This window comes from Muntiacus reevesi, chromosome 7 (assembly GCF_963930625.1).
Source record: "Muntiacus reevesi chromosome 7, mMunRee1.1, whole genome shotgun sequence".
NCBI lineage: Eukaryota > Metazoa > Chordata > Mammalia > Artiodactyla > Cervidae > Muntiacus > Muntiacus reevesi.
The window spans coordinates 2,419,932-2,447,709 of record NC_089255.1 but is presented as its reverse complement, the minus strand read 5'-3'; the positions used below and the strand labels follow the sequence as shown (position 1 = coordinate 2,447,709).

General features: G+C 39.4%; 1 long non-coding RNA gene across 2 annotated transcripts in view; it reads right to left on the bottom strand.

The window, feature by feature from the left end:
• Positions 1–27,778, bottom strand: part of LOC136171658 (uncharacterized) — a 187,184-nt gene that overhangs the window by 77,849 nt on the left and 81,557 nt on the right. For both annotated transcript variants that reach the window (XR_010663900.1, XR_010663901.1), the window contains exon 2: positions 14,468–14,599. This is a non-coding gene — a long non-coding RNA (uncharacterized lncRNA). The remainder of the gene's footprint in view (positions 1–14,467; positions 14,600–27,778) is intronic.

Here is a 27,778-nt window from a genome sequence, read left to right as displayed (position 1 = left end):
TTAATGACCTTGAATTATATATTTTAACATGGTTAAAATGGTAAACTGTGTGGTATGTACACTTTACCACAATAAAGAAAACATCACTTGTATTCTCAGGGAATGTCAGTTCAGTTCAGTTCAGTTCAGTCGCTCAGTCCTGTCCGACTCTTTGTGACCCCATGAATCGCAACACGCCAGGCCTCCCTGTCCATCACAAACCTGGTGTTTACTCAAACTCATGCCCATCGAGTCGGTGATGCCATCCAGCAATCTCATCCTCTGTCGTCCCCTTCTCCTCCTGCCCCCAATCCCTCCCAGCATCAGGGTCTTTTCCAACGAGTCAACTCATCGCATGAGGTGGCCAAAGTATTGGAGTTTCAGCTTCAGCATCAGTCCTTCCAAAGAGCACCCAGGACTGATCTCCTTTAGGATGGACTGGTTGGATCTCCTTGCAGTCCAAGGGACTCTCAAGAGTCTCCTCCAGCACCACAGTTCAAAAGCATCAATTTTTCAGTGCTCAGCTGTCTTCACAGACCAACTCTCACATCCATACATGACCACTGGAAAAACCATAACCTTGACCAGATGGACCTTTGTTGGAAAGTAATGTCTCTGCTTTTTAATATGCTATCTAGGTTGGTCATAACTTTCCTTCCAAGTAGTGAGCGTCTTTTAATTTCATGGCTGCAATCACCATCTGCAGTGATTTTGGAGCCCCCCAAAATAAAGTCTGACACTGTTTCCACTGTCTCCCCATCTATTTCCCATGAGGTGATGGGACCAGATGCCATGTTCTTAGTTTTCTGAATGTTAAGCTTTAAGCCAACTTTTTCACTCTCCTCTTTCACTTTCATCAAGAGGCTTTTTAGTTCCTCTTCACTTTCTGCCATAAAGGTGGTGTCATCTGCATACCTGAGGTTATTGATATTTCTCCCGGCAATCTTGATTTCAGCCTGTGCTTCTTCCAGCCCAGCGTTTCTCATGATGTACTCTGCATAGAAGTTAAATAATCAGGGTGACGTACTCCTTTTCCTATGTGGAACCAGTCTGTTGTTCCATGTCCAGTTCTAACTGTTGCTTCCTGACCTGCATACAGGTTTCTCAAGAGGCAGGTCAGGTGGTCTGGTATTCCCATCTCTTTCAGAATTTTCCACAGTTTATTGTGATCCACACAGTCGAAGGCTTTGGCGTAGTCAATAAAGCAGAAATAGATGTTTTTCTGGAACTCTCTTGCTTTTTTGATGATCCAGCAGATATTGGCAATTTGATCTCTGGCTCCTCTGCCTTTTCTAAAACCAGCTTGAACATCTGGAAGTTCATGGTTCATGTATTGCTGAAGCCTGGCTTGGAGAACTTTGAGCATTACCTTACTAGCGTGTGAGATGAGTGCAATTGTGCGGTAGTTTGACCATTCTTTGGGATTGCCTTTCTTAGGCATTGGAATGAAAACGGACCTTTTCCAGTCCTGTGGCCACTGCTGAGTCTTCCAAACTTGCTGGCATATTGAGTGCAGCACTTTCACAGCATCATCTTTCAGGATTTGAAATAGCTCAACTGGAATTCCATCACATCCACTAGCTTTGTTCGTAGTGATGCTTCCTAAGGCCCACCTGACTTCACATTCCAGGATGTCTGGCTCTAGGTGAGTGATCACAAACACTGTGATTATCTGGGTCGTGAAGATCTTTTTTGTATAGTTCTTCTGTGTGTTCTTGGCACCTCTTCTTAATATCTTCTGCTTCTGTTAGGTCCATAGCATTTCTGTCCTTTATCGAGCCCATCTTTGCCTGAAATCTTCCCTTGATATGTCTAATTTTCTTGAAGAGATCTCTAGTCTTTCCCATTCTGTTCTTTTCCTCTATTTCTTTGCATTGATCACTGAGGAAGGCTTTCTTCTCTCTCCTGACTATTGTTTGGAACTCTGCATTCAAATGGCAATATCTTTTCTTTTTTTCTTTGCTTTTCGCTTCTCTTCGTTTCATAGCTATTTGTAAGGCCTCCTCAGACAACCATTTTGCCTTTTTGCATTTCTTTTCCTTGGGGATGGTCTTGATCCCTGTCTCCTGTACAATGTCACGAACCTCCATCCATAGTTCATCAGGCTCTCTGTCTATCAGATCTAGTCCCTTAAATCTATTTCTCACTTCCACTGTATAATCATAAGGGATTTGATTTAGGTCATACCTGAATGTCTAGTGGTTTTCCCTACTTTCTTCAGTTTCAGTCTGAATTTGGCAATAAGGAGTTCATGATCTGAGCCACAGTCAGCTCCTGGTCTTGTTTTTGCTGACTGTATAGAGCTTCTCCATCTTTGACTGCAAAGAATATAATCAATCTGATTTTGGAGCTGACCATCTGGTGATAACCATGTGTATTGTCTTCTCTTGTATTGTTGGAAGAGGGTGTTTGCTATGACCAGTGTGTTCTCTTGGCAAAACTCTATTAGCCTCTGCCCTGCTTCATTCCGTACTCCAAGGCCTGATTTGCCTATTACTCCAGGTGTTTCTTGACTTCCTACTTTTGCATTCCAGTCCCCTATAATGAAAAGGACATCTTTTTTGGGTGTTTAGTTCTAAAACTTGCAGGGAGTGTCCATATTACCAAAAATTCAAGCAGAAACAGAGGTGGGACACAAGAGGACTTTCTTGTAAGTTGGTAATCAGTTTAATATTTATTGAGAGCCTACAAAGTGCAGAGTACTGGGCTGAGTGTAGAGACATAGCAGGGAGTAGAGACCGATGTGGACTCTGCCCTAGCACGGCAGTTTAGAGAAGCAGCCATTCTTCCATTTCTTCTCTCCTGCTTGAGATGCGTTCATTCTTAGAGAGAAAATAAGACAAAAAAAAAAAAAAGTATGGGCTCTATTGAGCCACAAGATATACCTACATCTGTAAATAGACAAACAAAAGTGAAGCAAATAGCTGCTAAAAAGTTTATCTCAGGTCCGAAAACAAGGACTTGAAAATTTATACTTAAATTTATTCTTAAGCTTATTGAATGCCATGAAAAAGAAGGGATAATATTTAGTGATTCAGTGTATCTGCATATGATTTCACAAATAGGGATCCTTTCCATCTCACATATCACTTCTCATACATATAATTTCTCATAAAGAATAAAAAAATTACAAGATAGTTTGGATTACTCTTCAATTACTCCTATCCTTCCCACTCCTCCATGGGTTTGTTATACCCATGGATTCTGGGCTTGGCCATGACCTGGACCAAAGGAACCTCAGAGGATGAAGCTTGTAGAGTTTCTGCTCTTTGCCACAGGAAAGTGCTCTGGAGCAGAAACTGGTCCAAGAACAGTGAAAGGCACATAAAACTGATTTAACTCCAATTAGCAGCCTTAAGAAGAGTTGCCTAATTGTTCTGGACTGGATCTCTCCGCAGCCAAATATAAACTTTTGAGATGAGAATAATTTCATCTTGTTGCATAAATCATGAAGTGCTGGAGTATTTATGCAGCATTATTGTGGTAATAAAGGATTAATTCAACACATACATTGCAATCAATTGACCCAGAATTCTCTCAAAATATGATTTATAAAAATACTTAGAAAGCTAACCATCAATAATAAATTAGCTTTTTCTTTATATATTTTATTATTCAGTTACAGATTTAGTACTAAAAATTCTCAAATGTGTAAAATGGAAATTCACACTATCATTTATCAATTAGTATAACTGGTGAGATAATGCAAGGATGTACTACTGGGATGTTAAAAAATACAGAAACCATGATATTTGCTACATATACCCTGATATAGTGAGGTTCTGATAAACATTTTGATGAAAGCAAATTAGTCACTAATCCAACATTTTCTCTTGGCGAATTAGCAAGATCAGGTTTCACGTTAAATGAAATGTGTTTGTGCTTAAGTACTCCATCAGAGCAGGATCACTGATGGCCTGGGTAGAGGGAACTAATTTAAGTAAATCTCCTCACTATATTCTACTATTCAGACATTTCTATTCTTAATCTTCATGTTTTTAGGCCCCAGACAGAGCTGATAAATCAATGTCATATTTTTTTGTGAAATTTTCCTCATGAAATATTGAAGAAATTTAAAGGAAAGCATCTGGCACATTCAGAAAACCTTATGATGTTTTTCTTTTAACCTGAGTCCCTCCATTGGTCCCAGGTGGAAAACAAAATACTATACAGTGACTATTAAGAAGGTATTTATAAAAACACTGAATCTCTTAAAGAAGTGTAATTCATTTTTAACTTTTCATAGGGCACAAGATTTTATTTTTCCTAATAAAATGCTAGTTTATGAGATAAACATTGCTTATAAATTATGATGGAACATCTAATTAAGGTAATTTCCCTCTCATTGGAACTCCCTAAAGTTCATTGGAATAGGAAAAAATGCAAAATAGTAAACAAAGAAGATGAAATGATGCTTATTAAGAAACACAAACCAAAAAAGGAATTTAATTTTTAAGATAATTAGAAAAAAAATTATTTAGGATAGGTAAGTGATAGAGGTATGCAGAGACAAAGAATTCTATTTGCCTGAGATAGCTGAGAGTTAAAATGACTGCGAAAAGGCCAAAACACCCCACTAAATAGTCACAAGACAAAGTAGAACAGAGACTGCTATTCATTCAATAAACATCAACAATACACTATGTACTTCATTAGAAACTTAAATAAATCAAGGAAGTGGAGATTACAGGTTGTAGTAACTCTGAGAAATTTAAATAATGACTAGAGTAGAAAAACACATCAAGGAATCATGAGTTCTGCCCTGAGGGAAAGAGTAGTCATGAAAAATTCCAGAGGCAGGTCTCCAAAGTAAATTCATTGCATGTGTCCTTTGACTAAATTAGTGCCATGGAAACTTTCTAAAAAATATTATTGCATTGTAAAGCAATAGGCTTTGTGATCAGAAAAAAAAAAAACACTTAAAGTAAGAAAAGACAGTATTTGAGAAGGATTCAGATACTTTAAATACTTCAAATATTTTAAAGTTTTTAATCTCTGTGGTAGGCAGAACTCTGAGACAGTCCCCCAAGATTCCTGGCATTTGGTGTGCACACATCCTCTCCAAGTTATTCAATCAAACACTAATCTAAATTCTGCTCTGAAGGGATTTTGCAGATAATTAAGGTCCCAAATAAGTTGACCTTAAATTTAAGAGATTATATGGGTGGGTTGGATCTAATCATGTGAACCACTTTTAAAAGTAGAGTTTCCATCCACTGGTATCAGAAGAGGAAGTTAAAGGACTTCAAATTGTGAGTGAGAGTGAATGAGGAGAAATTTCCCATTGCAGGTTATATTCATTTCTTACTGCTGCTGTAATAAATCATGAGAAATTTAGTGACTTAAAACAAAGCACATCTATTCCCTTATATTAGTTCTGGAGGTCAGAAATCTAGGATAAGTCTGAAGAGGCTAAAATTACGGTGTCAGCAGCTGGTCCTTCTGGATGTTCCAAGGGAGAATTTGTCCCTTGCTCTTCTAGCTTCTAGAGGCTTCAGCATCCCTTGGTTCCTGGCTGCATCACTCCTATCTCTGCCTCTGCCTTCTGATTGCCTTCTCTCCTATTGGGACCTTTGTGATTACTCAAATTTACCCAGACAATTGAGGATAATCTCCCACCTCAAGACCTTAAATTAATCACATCTGCATAGACCCTTTTGTCTATGAGGTAACATATTCACAGGTTTCAGGGATTAGGATATGGAGATCTTTGAGGCTGGGGAGGAGGATGGGGCACATTATTCCACCTACCACTTTGGATTTGAAGATGAAAGAGGTGATCCACAGGAACTAAGAGCAGCCCCCAGCTGACAGCCAGCAAGGAAAAGCGGGCCTCAATTCTACAACTGCAAGGAACCGAATTCTGCCAGGACTTCCCTGGCAGTCCAATGGTTAGGACTGTATGTTCCCACTGCAGGAAGCCTGGGTTTGATCCCTGGTCAGGGAACTAAGATTCTACAAGCCCCACAGCGCAGTCTTAAAAAAAAAAATTGCCAACAAAAATGAGTTTAGAAACAGATTTTTCCAGAGTCTCCAGAAGATAACTCATTCAGGCCAACACCATGTGGTACTCTAAGCAGAGAATCCAGGCATTCCATACTGGACTTCTAACCCACAGAATGGTTAAGCTATTATATGGTAAATGGTAAAGTATTACGTTATTTCAAGCTTCTTGTAGTCATTTGTTACACAGCAGCAGAAAACAAATAAAACTGCAAAATATTTTACCCTCAAAATATTTTGAAAATATTTTAAATATTTCAAATCAGTCACAGTATTCATGATGCTATGCACTAAAAGGTTTTGCACTTCAATTAAAAATGTGTATGCACAGCATGAATAGGTGCAAACATCAATATCACCTAGTTATTCAGGTTCTTTACCGACATTAATATAATTATTTTAGTCAACACATACTCTAGTGACATAAATGAAAGCCTCTGAAATCTCAACACTCAGTTATGTAGTCAGGAATAAGACACACAAGCAAGGACTTGCTAGAAGATGGCACCACGAGAAAATGTGTATAGAACCACACTCCTTGAAGTCTATTAAAATAAACAAAATGAACCTGAGTTAGTTACAAAACTCTCATCTACAACAATACTAGGGTACTAACACAATCTACAAAAAAGACTTCCAATAATATCTACTCTTCCATAAACAATGAAATTTGGACACAACCACAGGGAAATATTGAGAACTGAAATCCATCTCCATAATCTTGATCAGTTTTTGTTTTACAAGATAACATCCCTTAAGTAAAAAGGGAAAATACCAGTATCAGGTTAAACCTTGAAGAAAAAAAAAGCATCCACTTGAGTATTATCTGTACATCCAAGGACAAACAATGAGACAAGGTTGAAGATGGTAAGAGGCCATGAGTCACCTTTATTTTGTATGAACCTACCTGGGAAAATCCATCATTAGGATCTTTAAAACAAACAAAATTAGAAGGTAGTACTTCTTTCTCATATATCATCCCAACCTCACACCCACACATACACACCCGGAAAGAAAGATGTCTAAAGACAGATGATTTGTCCTTTCTGTAAAGTGTGTAGAAACAACATATCTGAACTAAAGCTACAGACTGCCTGCTATCCGAGCTCACACATCACTGCCCTCCACCCCACCACACACACACATAAAATCTCACCTTCCACTTAAGCCTTCAGGGGACAATTTAACAATGCCTATATAAGCATGTTGAAGAGCTTACTTACTCTCTGACAAAGAGCAGATCAAGAGTCATTTATGACCCTATCCCCACATCGGGCATCAAGGAGGGCTGTTCACAGAGCCTGAGACCTATCCTTCCAACGCCTTCGACCTAGACAGTGATAAAGATGCTGGGGTGGGGGTGTGGCTGTCTTTCAACATTAACTAACAACAAGCTCCCCCAGAATCCCAATTCCACTTAGATTCAAAGTTCAAAGCAGAGCCTATCCCATCAAAAGCAGACTGTGCTCTAGTTCAGGGGAATGCAACCCTATGATATAGGGCAAAAGATCCACTTCCTCTGTCAACAGGACCAAGAGGAGCTTCAAGCACCCAATTGTTCCTGCCCCAAACACTCAGGCTGCTACCATATTCTGCCTTGAATCTCACTATCGCCTTTAGCCTTGTGTACGTTATCTCTGCAGCCTCAGATGGCTAGGTACACCCTCATCTCCTACCTTCAAAACCCCATAATGTTCTGCTAGCTCCTCATCTATTCTCTTCACCCAACCCACCAGGAATGTTATTACTAACTAGAGTTTTGGGACTCTATTATTGTCACGATCCCAAACATTCCCAGCCCCTTCTCTGATTCTCTTATCTTCTTACTCCAAAGGAAACCTGGCATTGTCCTAGACTTCCCCTGTGGCTCAGCAGTAAAGAATCCATCTGCCAATGCAGGAGCCACAGGTTCCGTCTCTAAGTCAGGAAGACTCCCTGGAGGAGGAAATGGCAACCCACTCCAGTTTTCTTACCTGGAGATTCCATGGACAGAGGAGCCTGACGGGCTACAGCCCATGGGGTCACAAGGAGTTGGACACGACTGAGCATGCACACACACAGCAGTCACCATTGCCCTAAAGGCGTTGCTTCCTGCAGAGCCCTCCGTCATGACTGTGCAGGAAAAAAACTGATTTTCTCCCTCAGTCCTTATGTCCCTAAGCATGGGATTGAGGTGGATAGCCTCTCTGTTGCTTATTCCTTTCTCACTTCCATCTAAATACCTTCAGCTGTATGTTTCATGACACCAGATTATATTATGCGGTAGTTTGAGCATTCTTTGGGATTGCCTTTCTTTGGGATTGGAATGAAAACAGACTTTTTCCAGTCCTGTGGCCACTGCTGAGTTTTCCAAATTTGCTGGCAGATTGACTGCAGGACTTTCACGGCATCATCTTTTACGATGTGAAATAGCTCAACTGGAATTTCATCACCTCCACTAGCTTTGTTTGTAGTGACACTTCTAAGGCCCACCTGACTTCACATTCCAGGATGTCTGGCTTAGGTGAGTGATCACACCGCTGTAATTATCTGGGTCATGAAGATCTTTTTTGTACAGTTCTTCTGTGTGTTCTTGGCACCTCTTGTTAATATCTTCTGCTTCTGTTAGGGCCATACCATTTCTGTCCTTTATTGTGCCCATCTTTGCCTGCAATGTTCCCTTGGTATCTCTAATTTTCTTGAAGAGATCTCTAGTCTTTTCCATTCCATTGTTTTCCTCTATTTCTTTGTAGCAATCACTGAGGAAGGCTTTCTTGTCTCTCCTTGCTATTCTTTGGAACTCTGAATTCAAATGGGAATATCTTTCCTTTTCTCCTTTGCTTTTCGCTTCTCTTCTTTTCATAGCTGTTTGTAAGGCCTCCTCAGACAAACATTTTGCCTTTTGCATTTCTTTTTCTCAGCGATGGTCTTGATCACTGCCTCCTGAATGATGTCATGAACCTCCGTCCATAGTTCTTCAGGCACTCTGTCTATCAGATCTAATCCTTTGAATCTATTTATCACTTCCACTGTATAATCGTATGGGATTTGATTTAGGTCATACCTGAATGGTCTAGTGGTTTTCCCTACTTTCTTCAGTTTAAGTCTGAATTTGGCAATAAGGAGTTCATGATCTGAGCCACAGTCAGCTCCTGGTCTTGTTTTTGCTGACTGTATAGTGCCTCTTCATCTTTGGCTGCAAAGAATATAATCAATCTGATTTCAGTGTTGACCATCTGTTGATGTCCACGTGTAGAGTCTTCTCTTGTGTTGTTGAAAGAGGGTTTTTGCCATGACCAATGCATTCACTTGGCAAAACTCTATTAGCCTTTGCCCTGCTTCATTCTGTACTCTAAGGCCAAATTTGCCTGTTACTCCAGGTATTTCTTGACTTCCTACTTTTGCATTCCAGTTCCTTATAATGAAAAGGACATCTTTTTTGGGTGTTAGTCCTAGAAGGTCTTGTAGGTCTTCATAGAACCATTCAACTTCAGCTTCTTCAGCATTATTGGTCAGGGCATAGACTTGGATTACCGTGATATTGAATGGTTTGCCTTGGAAATGAACAGAGATGATTCTGTCTTTTTTGAGATTGCATCCAAGTACTGCATTTCAGACTGTTTTGTTGACTATGATGGCTACTCCAATTCTTCTAAGGGATTCTTGCCCACAGTAGTAGATATAATGGTCATCTGAGTTAAATTCAACCATTCCAGTCCATTTTAGTTCGCTGATTCCTAAAATGTTGATGTTCACTCTTGTCATCTCCTGTTTGACCACTTCCAATTTACCTTGACTCATGGACCTAACATTCCAGGTTCCCATGCAGTATTGCTCTTTACAACATCAAGACTTTACTTCCATCACCAGTCACATCCACAATTGAGTGTTGTTTTTACTTTGGCTCCATCTCTTCATTCTTTCTGCAGTTAGTTCTCCACTGATCTCCAGTAGCATATTGGGCACCTACTGTCCTGGTGAGTTCATCTTTCAGTGTCCTATCTTTTTGCCTTTTCATACTGTTCATGGGGTTCTCAAGGCAGGAATACTGAAGGGATTTGCCATTCCCTTCTCCATTGGACCACGTTTTGTCAGAACTCTCCACCATGACCCATCCATTTTGGGTGGCCCTACACAGCATGGCTTAGTTTTACTGAGTTAGACAAGGCTGTCCATGTGATCAGATTAGTTAGTTTTCTGTGATTGTGGTTTTCAGTCTGTCTGCCCGCTAATGGAGAAGGCTAAGAGGCTTATGGAAGCTTCCTAATGGGAGAGACTGACTGAGGGGTAAACGGGTCTTGTTCTGATGGGGGGAGGCCATGCTCAGTAAATCTTTAATCCAATTTTCTGTTGGATTTTTCTGGATTTTCTGGGTGAAGCACAAACTGGAATCAAGATGCCAGGAGAAATATCAATAACCTCAGATATGCAGATGATACCATACTTATGGCAGAAAGTCAAGAAGAACTAAAGAGCCTCTTAATGAAAGTGAAAGAGGAGAGTGAAAAAGTTGGCTTAAAACTCAACATTCGGAAAACTAAGATCATGGCATCCAGTCCCATCACTTCATGGCAAATAGATGGGGAAACATTGGAAACATGGACAGAATTTATTTTGGGGGACTCCAAATTCACTGCAGATGGTGACTGCAGCTGTGAAATGAAAAGACACTTGCTCCCTGGAAGAAAAGTTATGACCAACGAGACAGTATATTAAAAAGCAGAAACATTACTTTGCCAACAAAGGTCAGTCTAGTCAAAGCTATGGTTTTTCCATTGGTCATGTATGGATGTGAGAGCTGGACTATAAAGAAAGCTGAGCACTGAAGAATTGATGCTTTTGAACTGTGGTGTTAGAGAAGACTCTCGAGAGTCCCTTGAACTGCAAGGAGATCCAACAAGTCCATCTTAAAGGAAATCAGTCCTGAATGTTTATTGGAAGGACTGATGTTGAAGCTGAAACTCCAATAATTTGGCCACCTGATGCAAAGAACTGACTCATTGGAAAAGACCCTAATGCTGGGAAAGACTGAAGGCGGGAGGAGAAGGGGATGACAGAAGATGAGATGGTTGGACGGCATCACCGACTCAATGGATATGAGTGTGAGTAAACTCTGGGAGCTGGTGATGGACAGGGGGGCCTGGCATGCTGCAGTCCATGGGGTCGCAAAGAGTTAGACATGACTGAGCAACCGAACTGAACTGAACTGATGAGAAAAAGAGTATAAAATTCCAATGAAGGCCATAAAAGAAGACTTGAAAAATGAGTTTCATTTTGTTTGGGGGTAAATGATTCACTTACTTAAAGGTATCTTTTTTATCAAATTAATCTATAAATCAGTGTTATAAAAATCAACATTCCTGTTGTACTTTTAAATTTGGGTCTATAACTTGAACAAAGGAAAGTGGAAGGGCCTTTAAATATTCAAATATATTCAAGCTACAATAATAAAACATCCCAGGATCAGCACAGAAATAGACAGAATACAAGAAAATAGACTCAAGTATATGTAAATGTATTTGATAAGGATGGTATTTCTAATCAGTGGAGAGAAAAATGGACTACTGAAAGAAGAGGCTTGTACAATGAACCAGTCATCTGGAAAAGGACAGCAAATTGGAAAAGTGAATCCATGACTTATATCCAAAATTTACATACAAGGCAAAAAAGTAAATTCACAAAAAACTAAAGGAAGCAATGGCTAATATGTGTCATAAACTTAGAATTCAAGAGGTACTTCCAAGCATGATATGATATCTAGAAGCAATAAAATAATAGACACATATGTTCACATGAAAATCTGAAACTTCTGCAAGGCAAAATATACCATTTCAAAATAAAGAAGGCAGAGTGATCAGAAAAAAAGTACAGATAAATCACAGAAAAGACAAAAGTCTAACATCTCTAATATATATTAATATATGTAACATTTATATATCATATATTAACAAATTAATATATGCAACATATTTATATACCATATATGTTAATATATCACATATTAACAAATTAATATATTAACACATTATATAATGATATATATTGATTAATATATGATATAATAACAAGTTAATACCTCATATATTAATAAATTAATATATTAATATATGCTATATCATATGTTAACAACTTAATATATAATATGTGATATAACATATTAATATATTATATGATATAATTTAGTATATCATATATTAGCAAATTAATATATGATATAATATTTAACAAATTAATATATATGATAAATATATATAATAATAATAATATATATATATGATAAATATATATTATATATAATGCATTTGTTAATATATTAATCACCAAATTAATATATATATATTGTGTGCTCAGACTCTGTGCAACCCCATGGGCTGTAGCCCACCAGGTTCCTCTGTCTATGGGGTTTTCCAGGCAAGATTACTGGAATGGGTTGCCATTCCCTACTCCAGGGGATCTTCCTGACCCGGGGATTGAATCTGTATCTCTTGTGTCTCCTACCCTGGCAGGCAGATTCGTTACCACTAGCGCCACCTAGGAAGCCTATTAACATTATATAGAAGTCTGTATTTAAAAAGGCAAATAACCAAATAGGGAAAAGATACATATCAACAGGCAACTTGTAGAAAAAACTCTGTGGGCCAATAAACTTATAAAAAGGAGCTGAACCTAACAATTAAAAGAAATTTAAAGTAAAACAGAATTAATAAAGATTATAAAGACCAATGATAGATAATAGACAGTATTGCTTGATACAACTTTACTTGCAGAGTAATTAATAGCATATCAATTGGAAAAACATTTACTGACAATCTACTAAAATTCTGAAAGTTCAGAATCTTTGAACCAGCAATACTACAGGTGTTAATTCAGAGGACAGAAAGAGAAGAAGAGGAGTGGGGAATGAGAATGGGAGATATAGGGAAGAGGAGTAAGGAGAGGAGAATGAAGGGGAGGAGGAAGAGGAAAAAGAGGAGGAGAAGAGGAGGACATCAGAGGACAGCGAAGAGGAGGAAGAGGAGAAGAATCTCATAAAAAATAAAAACTAAATTCTGGAAGATTATAAAGAATATAGACAAACTATTAATGACAGTTACTTCTGAAGAATGAGGTGGTACGGGAATTTCACTTACTGTTAAATATTTGTATAGCACTTAACTTGTCAATAATGAGAAAATATTATTTTTGAAATCTAATATTTCAAAAGTAAAATGAAATTGCAAGCAAGCTTAGAAAGACAGCATTTCCTTTATATTGATTTTGTTGCTAGTTTTTTCTCACCAAGTGCATATCTAGAGCTCCCATAAATAAAATTTCCTATTTCTACCCTAGCAGTGACCATTCCACTCTCTCTCTTCATGCACTGCAAAAATAGAGGTGGAATGGTCTTCATCAAAGCTTAATTCCTCAACATACAACACTGACAATATTTCCCCAAATTGCTCAGACTGTTGACTTTAAGAACCATTAGGCAAAAAATGCTGGAAGGTTAGCATGGAATTATATAAATAATGATCTGAAAGTAATGAAAATGGTTGTGCTTTGCCAAGTCAGAAATCTAAGAATTCTGTTGGGGAAGCAAAAGAAAGCTGTTTTCATCAAGATAGTTTGTGATGTTTCCAATAAAACTAAAAATCAAAGGACTTACTTGGACGGGCCTGCTCCTTAATTAACACTTTGGAAATGTCTTATCACGAAAAGGTTTCCTAGGAATTAGTATCCCTGCTCAGTGGAATGAAGAGGAGGATTTTCACCTTTTGACCTAAAAGTTTTGAATGTTTCCGAGCATTGAATCAGTACCAAAAAATCCAATTTAGTATTGACTTCTACATAATAAATAATATATTAAATAGATTTATACATATTAATCTTCACATCCCTTCATATTAATATTTTCACAGCCTATGCAATAATAAAAATGATGAAAGGAACTTGGAAAAATACAGTAACCAGTTCTCCCAATCAATACACAAATTATTTCAGAGACAGAGTCAAAGTTCCTGAGAATCTAATTTTCTTCGTACTGAGAAGCACAGTGATGACTCAAAGAAACTGAAGTTAACAACAACTCATTTTCTGTAATTTGGAGATTGTTTCAGTGGTGTGCATAAGGGGCTTCCCAGGTGAAGCAGTGGTAAAGAATTCACCTGCCAATGAACGTGACACGGGAGTTGTGGGTTCCATCCCTGGGTCGGGAAGATCCCCTGGAGAAGGAAATGGCAACCCACTCCAGTACTCTTGCCTGGAAATTTCCATGGAAAGAGGAACCTGGTGGGTTGCAGCCCATGAGGCCAAAAAAAGAGTCAGACATGATTGAGCATGCATTGCCTCTCCTCCTCCTACTCCTACGTGTATGTGTATTGAATGCATACCTCGGATGGTCCTCTGTGTCCTCTGTGAAGAAAAGCAACATGTGGCATCTCTAAATCATTCTCATCTTCTGGGTGACATCTCTCATAGTTGCTAGATTACTGTACATCACAGTCATTTTCATTAAAACCTCACTTACGTGCCTAGAGTAAAGGAGTCCTTGTCTTTTGTAGTCTGTTTCAAGTTTAGTCTTCAAGTTGAAGTATGTGATCATCTTAAGACAGATTCAGAATTTAGGATGCTCTCTGAGTAAAGGTACCCCATAGCTGACCTGGGGAAGAAAGAAATTTGGTACCAGGTGTTAAAGGGTTAAGATTAGAGTCTGAATATCCAAAGAAAATGTACAAAAAATATATATATATGGCAATTCACAAGATGTCTTGATCTCCTGCAACACAAGAGAAACTCATACTTTGATAGACATTATCAATGCTCACTAATATCCAGGTCTTCCTCCTGGACACATAATACTGTACCTCTAGGCATAGTTGGGATTCAGTTCAGTTCAGTTCAGTCACTCAGTCACGTCTGACTCTTTGTGACCCCATGGACTGCAGCACACCAGGCTTCCCTGTCCATCACCAACTCCCGGAGCTTACTCAAACTCACATCCATCAAGTCAGGCAGGGTCCAAAAACTAATTCTAGTCAATGTTATGAGTGGAAGTGTTGTATGCTCTTTTCCAGGCGGGAATATTTAAATATTGGCACGAGACCCTTCAGAGTTCTCCACCTGCTGTGCTGATTAGATAAACACATTATGAAATGAAAGTATCATGAGATGGTAATGCACTCTTTACTTGGGAACCACGAATAACTGTGAAGAGCAGAGGTCTACTGCTGGACCTCATTGGGTGTATTTCTGTTTTAAGACACTGAGATTTGAACAATCTGGTACCAGCTGCATAACCCAAGGTGTCTTGAGAAATACATATACTTAAGCAATCATCATGGTAACAGATGAAAGATCTTTTTGATGTCATCATAATGGGTCAACAAAGATGAGCTGGGATAAAGTATTATCATTTCAATACTAGAATAAGTTTATGACATAGTTGGCTATGAGCATGTATATAAATTGGTGGATAAAAATATCTTTAAAATTTTCATAAACTAAAAAAAAAAAAAAATTTTTTCATAAATAATTGGATTTTCTGAATTTGTCTTTTATTTCCAAATACCTTGGTTTATTTTTTAATGAATAATATTTGAAGGAGAGAGAAGGTAGGGCTAAAAATATAAGTTCACCCTCATCTATTAATAGTTAACAGCCAAGTATACAGGTAAGACGAGTGCTGTCTTTCTGTTTCAGTAGTGGGAAGGCTATATTGTTAAATCAACATGACATATTTATAAGCCACAAATGTATCATATAACACGGGGATACAAGTTTAGCCTGGGACAGTTCTATCCAATAAGACAATTAAATAGTATATTGGTTATTTTATATTTGTTTAATATGGGCACCTTATCTCTCCTTTCACCCTAGTCTTACCCCATAGGCACTCACATTTTTTGTTCAGCCAATAAGGATGCTCAAGCAGAAAATGAAAAGAGAAGACAATATGGTCAGGATATTATGTCCCTAATTCTCTCCTTGGAAAATCACCTCAACTTGACTGTGTCCCTCAAAACAAAGTCATTGGTTCTCTCAAGGAAGTATTAATACACACTCCCCGCCCCACCACACACACATACCCTGCTTTTGTAGCTTCCAGCCTAGGGATGGTAACAGCTCCACTATTCCTAGCTTCAGACTCCTGCACTACTCCTGACGACTTATATAATTCTATAATAGAACAGACTTAATGAAAGAAACATTTAGGCATTGGTTCTTACTGGCTATTGAACTGGGAAATAAATAATTTAACATTATCCTTTCTACTGAATCACAACACTTGATTTTAAAGAATAACATAACATATTGTTCATAAAAGAATCTAATTTGTTATTTTACTAGGGCTACCATTTCATGTTTATATAGTAAAATACTTTTGTAAAGAATCTTAATGTAAAAACAACAATCAACTAGATGGGAGAACAAGACAACTTTGCAACAAAAACCACAAAAAAGACCCCAAAAAAGACCCCCACATCCCTAAATAAAGCAGTAACAATAAAGTGACAGCGTCCACAAGATCTGCACGGCGTGAGTGTCTGTGTGGGAGAAGACAGAGAGAAGAAATGGGGTGTCTGTGGGTCTAAGAAATGAAAGAGCAAAGCAGTGTACAGGTATTCCCTGGGGAGCAAGACCAACCAATCTGAAAATAGCACCCAAGACTGGGAGCATCTTGACCAACTCAACAGTGAATGGGAACTTCCCTGGTGGTCCAGCGGTTCTGCCTTCCAATAAGGATCTGCCTTCCAATACAGAAGATGCGGGTTCTATCCCTGGTCGGGGATAAGATCTCACATGCTGTGGGACAACTAAGCCCATGTGCTACAACAAAGATACAGTGCAGTCAAAAAGAAAAAAAAAAAAAAAACAAAAAACTATAAATGGCTGATAACTGCTGCAAGAGACCCTACAGTAACGTCTGAAAAAGACTGAAGCAGTATGGGTCACATGAATTGTCAACATCAGACAGCCAAAATTTCCTTCTGAGAGAAAGTCCCACAGTAGGCAGAAACTTCTTGGAATAAGGTAAAAATTCAGTAAAAATTTGGGCAATGTAGAAAAATGGAAGAGAGGACCCAGGTAAGTAGGGGAAGGGAAACACAGTCAGGAAATCTCAAAGAGTAAGTGAATATATGCCCTAACACTTCAAAAACATAAAAACTAAAGGGAGCACTAAAAACTAAGAAAACTACCTTGAGTAATAGAGCCATAACTGCTAAAAGTTTAGGAAAATTAGTTTCACATAAATATGAGCAACAGAAAAAGATCTAGGTCAAATCCAAAACAAAGCTATTGAGGGGAAAAAAAAGAAAAAGTATATAATACTACCCCTGTGGACACTGAAAACATACTAGGATACATAAGCAAAAAACAGATCTAATTGTGACCTCTCAGAGCAAATACAGCCGCTAAGAAAACTATATAACTTAAAAGAGGAACATTAATCGGAATTATAACTCAGAGTGTTAAGAGTTGACATACTTTTTTTTTCCCATTTATTTTTATTAGTTGGAGGCTAATTACTTTACAATATTGTAGTGGTTTTTGCCATACATTGACATGAATCAGCCATGGATTTACATGTGTTCCCCATCCCGATCCCCCCTCCCGCCTCCCTCTCCATCCCATCCCTCTGGGGCTTCCCAGTGCACCAGCCCTGAGCACTTGTCTCATGCATCCAACCTGGACTGGTGATCTGTTTCACCCTTGATAGTATACTTGTTTCAATGCTGTTCTCTCTGAACATCCCACCCTCGCCTTCTCCCACAGAGTCTAAAAGTCTGTTCTGTACATCTGTGTCTCTTTTTCTGTTTTGCATATAGGGTTATCATTACCATCTTTTTAAATTCCATATATATGCGTTAGTATACTGTATTGGTCTTTATCTTTCTGGCTTACTTCACTCTGTATAATGGGCTCCAGTTTCACCCATCTCATTAGAACTGATTCAAATGAATTCTTTTTAATGGCTGAGCACAACAAAAGAAACTATAAGCAAGGTGAAAAGACAGCCTTCAGAATGGGAGAAAATAATAGTAAATGAAGAAACAGACAAAGGATTAATCTCAAAAATATACAAGCAACTCCTGCAGCTCAATTCCAGAAAAATAAATGACCCAATCAAAAAATGGGCCAAAGAACTAAACAGACATTTCTCCAAAGAAGACATACAGATGGCTAACAAACACATGAAAAGATGCTCAACAGCACTCATTATCAGAGAAATGCAAATCAAACCTCAATGAGGTACCATTATACGCCAGTCAGGATGGCTGCTATCCAAAAGTCTACAAGCAATAAATGCTGGAGAGGGTGTGGAGAAAAGGGTGGGTGGGAATGCAAACTAGTACAGCCACTATGGAGAACAGTGTGGAGATTCCTTAAAAAACGAAATAGAACTGCCATATGACCCAGCAATCCCACTGCTGGGCATACACACCGAGGAAACCAGATCTGAAAGAGACACGTGCACCCCAATGTTCATCGCAGCACTGTTTATAATAGCCAGGACATAGAAGCACCTAGATGCCCATCAGCAGGTGGATGGATAACGAAGCTGTGGTATATATACACTAAGAGTTGACATACTTAAACAGAGCTATCAGGGCATTCACGCTGAACTCCCATCACCCTGACTCTGTCATCCCTGATCAGCCACTCCCCCCCCCCCACCTTCCTTCCACCAGCCTGTGGGGGAAGGTGAGGACCACAGGGACGCCGCACCTGGGTCGAGGCCCTAGGGGCTCCAGCACAGGCCTCCAGCACAGCATGTGGGAAGGAGCCCGTGAGAGAACCTGGCTATCCTCCGCAGAACCAGGGGGCCAGAGCTGGGATGACCACTCTCACCTGGGGATGTCACCTGGCCCCGACTGAGGGTGAGCAAAGCCGCTGATGAGAGCAGGCACACATCCGACAGTGGCGGCAGGTGCTATACCTAAAGGGGGCTGCAGAGGACCCCCAAGGACTGGTCCTGCGGGGAGCCTAACCGCATGGGCGAGAAAACCCCCCTGCACCGAGGAAGTGCAGAGGGAACATCCCCTGCGGTGAGGCTTCAAAGAACTCCCCAGGGTGACGGGCGAGGAGGAGCAAGGGGCAGCTCCAGCCCCTTCAGATTCACCTGTCCATTCCCATCCGTCCCCCTCATAGGGGAAGAAGCACAAAAAGCCTTGAGGACAGGGATAAACCTGTGGAAAGCTGAGGAAGTGTGACCTTATTGGCTACTGTGCTCCCCTTGCCTACCATAGGTTTCACAAGAGCAAGCTGTGAAAGGGGAACCTTTTTAGTTGAGAGACTTGTTGTTCAGTCGCTCAGTTGTGTCCCATCTCTTTGCGACCCCATGGACTGCAGCATACCAGGCTTCCCTGTCCCGCACTGTCTCCCAGAGTTTCCTCAAACTCATGTCCACTGGGTCAATCATGCCATCCAACATCTCATCCTCTGTCGTCCCCTTCTCTTCCCGCCTTCAATCTTTCCTAGCATTAGGGTCTTTCCAATGAGTCAGCTTTTTGCATCAGGTGACCAAAGAACTGGAGCTTCAGCTTCAGCATCAGTCCTTCCAATGGATATTAAGGACTGATCTCCCTTAGGGTGGACTGGTTGGATCTCCCTGCAGTCCAAGGGACTCTCAAGAGTCTTCTCCAACACCACAGTTCAAAAGCATCAATTCTTCAGCGCTCAGCTTTCTTTATAGTCCAACTCTCACATCCATACATGACCACTGGAAAAACCACAGCTTTGACTAGACGGACCTTTGCTGGCAAAGTAATGTCTCTGCTTTTTAATATGCTGTCTAGGTTTGTCATAGTTTTTCTTCCAAGGAGCAAGTGTCTTTAAATTTCATGGCTGCAATCACCATCTGCAGTGATTTTGGAGCCCAAGAAAGAAAAGTCTGTCACTGTTTCCATTGTTTCCCCATCTATTTGCCACGAGTGATGGGACCGGATGCCATGATCTTAGTTTTCTGAATGTTGAGTTTTAAGACAACTTTTTCACTCTCCTCTTTCACTTTCATCATGAGGCTCTTTAGTCCTCTTTGCTTTCTGCCATAAGGGTGGTGTCATCTGCATATCTGAGGTTACTGATATTTCTCCCAGCAATCTTGATTCCAGCTTATGCTTCATTCAGCCCAGAATTTTGCATGCTGTACTCTGCATATGTTAAATAAGCAGGGTGACAATAAACAGCCTTGATGTATTCCTTTCTCAATTTGGAGCCAGTCCATTGTTCCATGTCCAGTTCTAACTGTTGCTTCTTGACCTGCATACAAGTTTCTCAAAATGAGAGATAGATGTTTGCATTTAGACAAGATTGGACTTTCTAATGACTGAAAATGAGACTGTCTCTAATGTCTGAATGAAAATGATGAGATCTGTCTTAGGCAGTTTCCTGGGGTGGAAAAGGGAGGTAAGACAAAAAGGGCAGGAGGACAAGGTGAAAATACATACATAATGAAATAAAGTTGCTTCTGCTGTTATCCTATCAATGAAATGGTTGAATGGTAACATTTCTGGAACCAGCACAGAAGAGCTACACTCACTGGGACTGGTGAGGACTGACAGCGCTTTCACTCCATGTGGGCCCTTTGTCCTTAAAACCTAATGATTCAGTATGATTCACACATTCTAAACCTTACAGGTAAAGAAATTGAGACTCAGAAACTTTACATAAATGGCCCAAGGACAGAGCTGGTATAAGCATGTCTAGGACATTTGCTAAGTAGGCTGCTCCAGCTCTGTGGTATGTTTTACACACATTTCTCATTTAATCCAAACAACTCCTTACAGGCTAGCTTCTATTTTTATGCCCAGATCAGAAGTCAAATTAGTCTTTGGTGCCTCCTCCTACTTCACTACCTTGGGCAGTAGGGTGATTTTAGGAATCCAAAGAAAAGCTCAGTGCAGTGTATCCTTTCGTGAGGAAAAGGTCCCACTGGCACCCTCAGAGCCAAAGAAAATGTGTTCCAGATTTAGTGCCCACTTTCATGTCAGATGCAGGTAGTTTCAACAAAATTATAGAACAGATTTTATTCACTATCCATTTGTATCCCAAAATTACTTGATTCATACCAATAGTTGCTGGGCTGTTTTAAAAATACTCATTTTCTCTATTTAAAGCTGCCACACACAAACTCTTGGGATGCAGCCTGATGTAAAATTAACTACCGAGCATATTTCAACTGCCAAGAATAAAAACTCAGAACCATAAAATGTCAATGGTTTACTGTGATATAGTTGACTTTATGTTTAGCATTATTAGTTTTCTTCCTAAGGAAGAACACAGTATGAAGCTTTAAGGACATACTGCTCTGTGCCAGACAGTCACAAAGAAATATATTTCCTTCCAGGAGCCATTGAAACTGCACTGGCTGGAGAGAAAGGATAGATAATTACAGTAGACAAGTATACAAATTCCACAAGTCAGAAGGACAATGGAACAGACAGGAAGATGATAATCCTGGTTTCCTTGGGGCAATATAGAATGTGGCATTTGTAAATCTTGGTTATGACAGCACTGAAATCCACAAAGACACCCTCAGTCATCACCTCAGCCCTTTTTATTTTTAGGTACCAACCGAGGTTACATTCTGCTCCGTTTCAGTAAGAAATGGGTTCTGTTTTACATTTTCTAGGCTCGGCTTTAATTAAGAAATCTTACTACACAGAGACTTGATTTCTACATATTAATTTGATAGCCAAATCTATGAGCCCTCTGCTCTTCGGTTGAGTTTGTTTTAGTAAAATGTGTTCTGTAACCAATATCTTTTTTTCCTTTGTCATATCATGATTTGTTTTCTGGGTTCTTAGTACATAGGATACACACAAACTTGCTGTCATGGAATTGGTTTTCAAGATGGACAATGAAAGATAAAGAATTACAAAAGGGCCTACAGGAGCCAAGAAACTTCATGAGATTTCTTAAACACTTTCAAATTCTTGGAGTTTGTTCATGGTATTATCTCATTTCTTTCCCCCTTGTGATGCTTAGTTCTTAAACCATTAAAATAAAAAGATTCTGTGTTCTGTCTTTGGGTATAGAAAGCAAAGGAGTTCTCAAAGAGCTGCATCTGAATCTTCAGCCAGGATCATGGAACGAGGACACACACACACACAGGAAGTGTATAGTAGCATCATCCAACCAGGCAGGTTTCCAGGTTCACTTAGAAAGAAACACCTTCAAGAAAGAACACCAGAGCCCTAGGAGCAGATCTGGGCCAGGCTGGAGTGAGTGACAAGACCTTCGCATCACATGTCACAATCCAAAGGACACTAAAGGACTTGCATTTAGGTAAAGCACCATGCCACAGCAAGTACACCTAACCTAGCAAGATCATGTCACACAAAAATCTTTCTCCATATTTTAATGGAGATATGGCCAGACCACTTCTCCCAACTAAGATGGTTGGTAGCGATATCATTGCATTTATTCTTCCTGGTACTGCATGCCTACCAAGTCAAACTAAAAGCTCCCTTAAATTAAAGAGCTAAAGTCATTCTCCACAACTTGATGTGTTGAACAGTCTCAAAATCAAAAGAGCATGGATACCAGAATTGGCAAGTGAATAGGAGAAATGATAACTGAGAAGTTTCCCCTAATAGAAGTTTTCTTTAATAGCCCTCCCAAGAGCAAGCCTTCATGGAGAAAAGAAAAAAAAATTGTGTACTTTGCACATATTTGGATATTCATATTTTGAAAATCTCAACAAATTTACCACAGAAACCTGGATAAACACTGGCAATGTTTAAGATAATGACTGTTCCCTTCCAAACCAATCTCAGAAGCAACAAAATATGGTACTGCAAGGAATAATTCAGCAGTCCATAAAAACAATTCTGCTTAATGAAAGTGAGGGATTTGCACATATTTCGAGAAACAGGAAACATTCTCAGGAAGCATTTATGGTTCATGTGTTAGTATTTATATTAACCTGGATTATTCCCTCTTTGATTTTAGGCACTATGGTGCTTTGCAGGTGGCTCAGTGATAAAGAATCCGCCTGCCAATGCAGGAGACGCAGGAGACACAGGTTCAATCCCTGGATCAGGAAGATCCCCTGGAGGAGGAAATGACAACCCACTCCAGTACTCTTGCCTGGAAAATCCTGGAAAATGGACAGAGAAGCCTGGCGGGCTACAACCCACAGGGTCGCAAAGAGTCGGACGCGACTGAGCCCCTGAGCATGAGCATGAGCTCTACCTAAATTTGGGTCTTTTTTTCTTTGTCGAATTTTTGTTATGGCACATGTGTTTTTGGCACATGGTGCAACATTAATGGTGCAGCCCAAAAGCACACATGCTGACAATTATATTCTCCTTACTATGCATTTCTTCTCTGCTGTGGGTTAACTTTTATGATCTTTCTCACGAAAGCCAAGCAAATCAGATTTACATTCATGGAACTAAAACAAAACTTTTGGAAATGTTGGTAATGGGTCCCACATGTTCTGTTTGCTTAGATTCATAAAGCTGGGAAGGGAATTTCAAGAGATCATGTAGGGATTTTAGAAACTGAATTTTATATGATCTGATATCATTTACTAATTTTCCAGAAGGACAGATTTCTGAGCAAATGGGTAGTTTCTGTTAGGCCCCTTGAGTTCTCACTTGTAAGACTGAACCCACTTTTGTGTGAGAGGTTACACTGCTGACAGATAAAGGGAATTCTGATGTCACCCTTATGAGGACAGTAGAAGGCAAGTGGCAGACACCACAGGACACCTTAAACAATTCTGGCATCAAGACAGATGACACCAGAACTCCAACCAATTAAAAGCATAGAAGTATCTATGAAGCATGTGTAAATAGGCATGATTATTTCCTAAATGTACTAGCGATGCACTATGCAGTATAAAATGAAATATGTTGAATGTCTGCTTTCTGCATGCTGAATCTACAAGGGATAATCCTGCTCATTTACTCTTCAATCAGGATATTCTTTTATTAGTTGGTCTCTCAAATAGTCTGCCTTGAGGAAACTGAAAAATTTCAGTCATTTTGGCCAGCCCTCTGCTGCTGGTATCTATATTTAAATCACCCAAAATAGGTGGTTGCTTATCCAGTTTTTAACCCTTTCTGAAACAGGGATCTCATAACCTTCTCATTACACCAAAATGCCTGCCACATGTAAATCTGATCTTTGGGTCACCACTAAACTCACTATAATGAGTAGATCTTAACATAGCAGTAGATAGACTTCATAAGTTGGTAAAGAATTAGTAATGTATGGCAGGGAGCAGAGTCAGCTGTAGGAAATAAAGAGGAAGACTAGGACTAGGTCATAAGCACATGTGCATGGCAGCAGTTCTCAAACTGTGACCCGCATCAGAATTACCTGGAGGGCTCATTAAACAGATTATTGGACCCAGTACTTCTAATTCAGTAAGTCTGGTGTAATCACATCTGAAAATCTTTTATTTCTAAAATATTTCCCAGTAAGGCTGATGTTGCTGGTCCAGGGACCACATTTTAAGAACCGCTGGTCTACAGTATTTATTCCTGCAAATAGCTCCAACTTCCTGAGATACAGGAATGTATACAAAATAAAGACAGAAAAATATTAGGAAGAAACAATTGCTTTCATTTCTCCTAGAAACATTTTTCACATAGATCTGCAACTATTTGTCTCCTTAATGATGGTGTTAACTGCTCTGATCCAAAAAGACCCCAAATAGTTACTGCCCAGCCTGGAGTGTTACCTTCTGAGGCATTTAAATTTCAAGGAGGAAAGAACCCCAAAACTTGGAGATATTTCTTGGGTGGTAAAAACCAAGACACAAGGCATCCTGGCTCCTGGAGAGATTTTATTTATAAACGAGTTGAAGTAAGGATTTAGGCCCGTTCTGTTTCCAAGGAGACATTTTCAGGAGAGAAGAGGGATAGCTGTCTCCTTCCCCCTTATAAGCAGAGAAAAATCATTTTCCCTGTCTCTCACCTATGGAGTGTTCAGCCACTCAAGTAGTACACTTGTCCTTACTCTTCTTATATCACCAAAGAGGTAAGTTCTGGAACAACAGGAGTTGGTGTGCTTAAGAACTCTCTTTCATACCCACAATATTTTACATATGCATTTAGGAAAAAATTTTTAAAAACTAGTATTAAAAACCTAACAGCATCCAACCTTAAATCAGTTCCACTGTGATTAGGACACCTTGCAATTCCTGATAAAGGTTAAGACTGTACCCAACTGATTCTGTAAAAGGAATATTAAAAAATTTTATCCAAAGTATTTCTTCCTGGTAGAAAAAAATAACTCATATGTTTATTGCCTTTTAGACCATTAACCAGTTTCCACTTGCACTCACCATTCTCATTCTAAGATTCTCTTACTGAATTCCCTATAAATGCCTACTTTCTCAAAGTGCTATCATAATCAACTTTTCATCTTATTGGTTCCTTCATTATTTGATAAGTGAAATTGTTGACAAGTTATTTCTATTTCTATAAGTTACACTTTTAATTTCCAAAATTGTGTTTCCAGGAAGTTCCAACAGCCATCACTCTAACAAAGCCTGTAGCAACTGGGCTTGGCCCTGGTCTGTGCCCGCTGTCCCACCTCTACTACCTATTCATGGAAGCGCTGCCTCTTCTCGTGACAAAACAGGACTCAGTTTACTTAGGCAGGCATTCCTCACCTAACATCCAAGTGCCTTACGGTTTAGTCGCTAAGTCGTGTCTGACTCTTGAGACCCCACGGACTATAGCCAGCCAGGCTCTTCTGTCCATGGGATTCTCCAGGCAAGAATCCTGGAGTGGGTTGCCATTTCCTTCTCCAATGTGCTTTATACCCTGCTTGAAATGGAGAAAAACATTAACCTTTGTACCTACTCTTACTTTGACAAAGGTCCTCCTAGCGCATCTAAGTAGCACAACTGGACGTGATTCACATAACCTGAATTTAGATGATGCCATGGCCTGTGAAGCTGTGCAGTATGGTGGCTCTGGACCACTGGGTCTTGTCTCGGGAGCACAAGATGGATCATAAAACATTATTTATATTTTATCCATACTCTATGAGCCACTCATCCAGAGGAAAAATACTCCAGTCTAGTCCACATCTGGAATTATAAAACTAACGAAGTAGAAAGAGGAAGTTCTAGGTTGCTTAAATGTATATAATGAGCATTTTCCATTTTTCTTCGTCTTATGTGGAAATTCATTCCTTCTTCATATAAGTAAATACATTTAGTTCCTTCATCACTCTTAAGCACCAATGAAGCCCAGAGCCACAAAAGCAGAGCAGGCTCATCTGTCTCTATGTGTTTCTTTCCAGAGCACAACAGCTTCAGAAGCAGATTCTGGTTCTTCTATCTACCTGTATACATGGTTTGTAGTGTAACAGCCCTTGGTAGCAGTGATTTTGCTGAATTTCTGTTGGATATGAAGCCACTGATAATTAACAACCCTGAAAAATGTATCAAAGTACCACAGAATTCTGCTGAGAATATCATTCATTACATCACAAGATGCCATCTCCATTAGAACTTCTCCTGCCTGTCCCCAACCTCACGGATATATCTGTACCTCTGGAGCCACAAATGTTTGCATCTTACATACAACTGGCCTTTTTCTGAATAGCTTTTAAAATATCAGACATAAATATAAGGGCCTTTGTAGACCTTTCTGGTTGACTTTTTAAATTATTATCATTATTAATGCTATTTCTTACTCCATTTTAAAATCCATGCTTTTGTGTTGCTCACTTCTCATTTCCTTTAAAATTGTATCATTTTGCTTTCTCTTGTTGTCATTTTCCCCATCTCTTTCTCTCTCTCCATTCCCCCCCCCCGCCGCCCCCACAATTGTCATACAGTCATACACACACAGACAGAACTATTTGGAAACACAAGATCTCTCTGGAACAAGTAGACAGTAGAAGAAAGAAACCATGGATTCTTTAAGCCAAGGATTTGGTACTCTAGTCGTCTGTTAACATACACCCTCTTTACTCCACACACTATTAAACCATGATCTCCCCAACCCTGAAGTTTCGATCTTTCTTCACTACTTTCATCAGGAACACTATCCAGCTTATCCAGTGTTTGGTAAGTTTTCAAACAATGCAGTTCTTGATATTAGGTAGTTCTTTGAATGCTGTCAAGAAACTAGGACATGGTAGTTAAGGGGAGTCATTCATTTGGGGAAAGCAGTTTTTTTTTTATTACTAGGCAGTATTATCTATATTTCAGATGATACTAACAGAAGCAGAAGATATTAAGAGATGGCAAGAATACACAGAAAAACTATACAAAAAAGATCTTCATGGCCCAGATAACCACGATGGTGTGATCACTCACCTAGAGCCAGATGTCATGGAATGGGAAGTCAAGTGGGCCTTAGGAAGCATCACTATGAACAAAGCTAGTGAAGGTGATGGAATTCCAGTTGAGCTATTTCAAATCCTGAAAGATGATGCTGTGAAAGTGCTGCCCTCAATATGCCAGCAAATTTGGAAAACTCAGCTGTGGCCACAGGACTGGAAAAGGTCAGTTTTCATTCCAGTCCCAAAGAAGTGCAATGCCAAAGAATGCTCAAACTACTGTACAATTGCACTCATATCACACTCTAGCAAAGTAATGCTCAAAATTCTTCAAGCCAGGCTTCAACACTATGTGAAACCAAACACTTCCAGATGTTCAAGCTGGATTTAGAAAAGGCAGAGGAACCAGAGATCAAATCGCCAACATCCACTGGATCATTGAAAAAGCAAGAGAATTCCAGAAAAACATCCACTTCTGCTTTATTGACTACACCAAATCCTTTGAGTGTGTGGAAAAAGAAAATGTGAAAAATTTTTCAAGAGATAGGAATACCAGACCACCTGACCTGCCTCCTGAGAA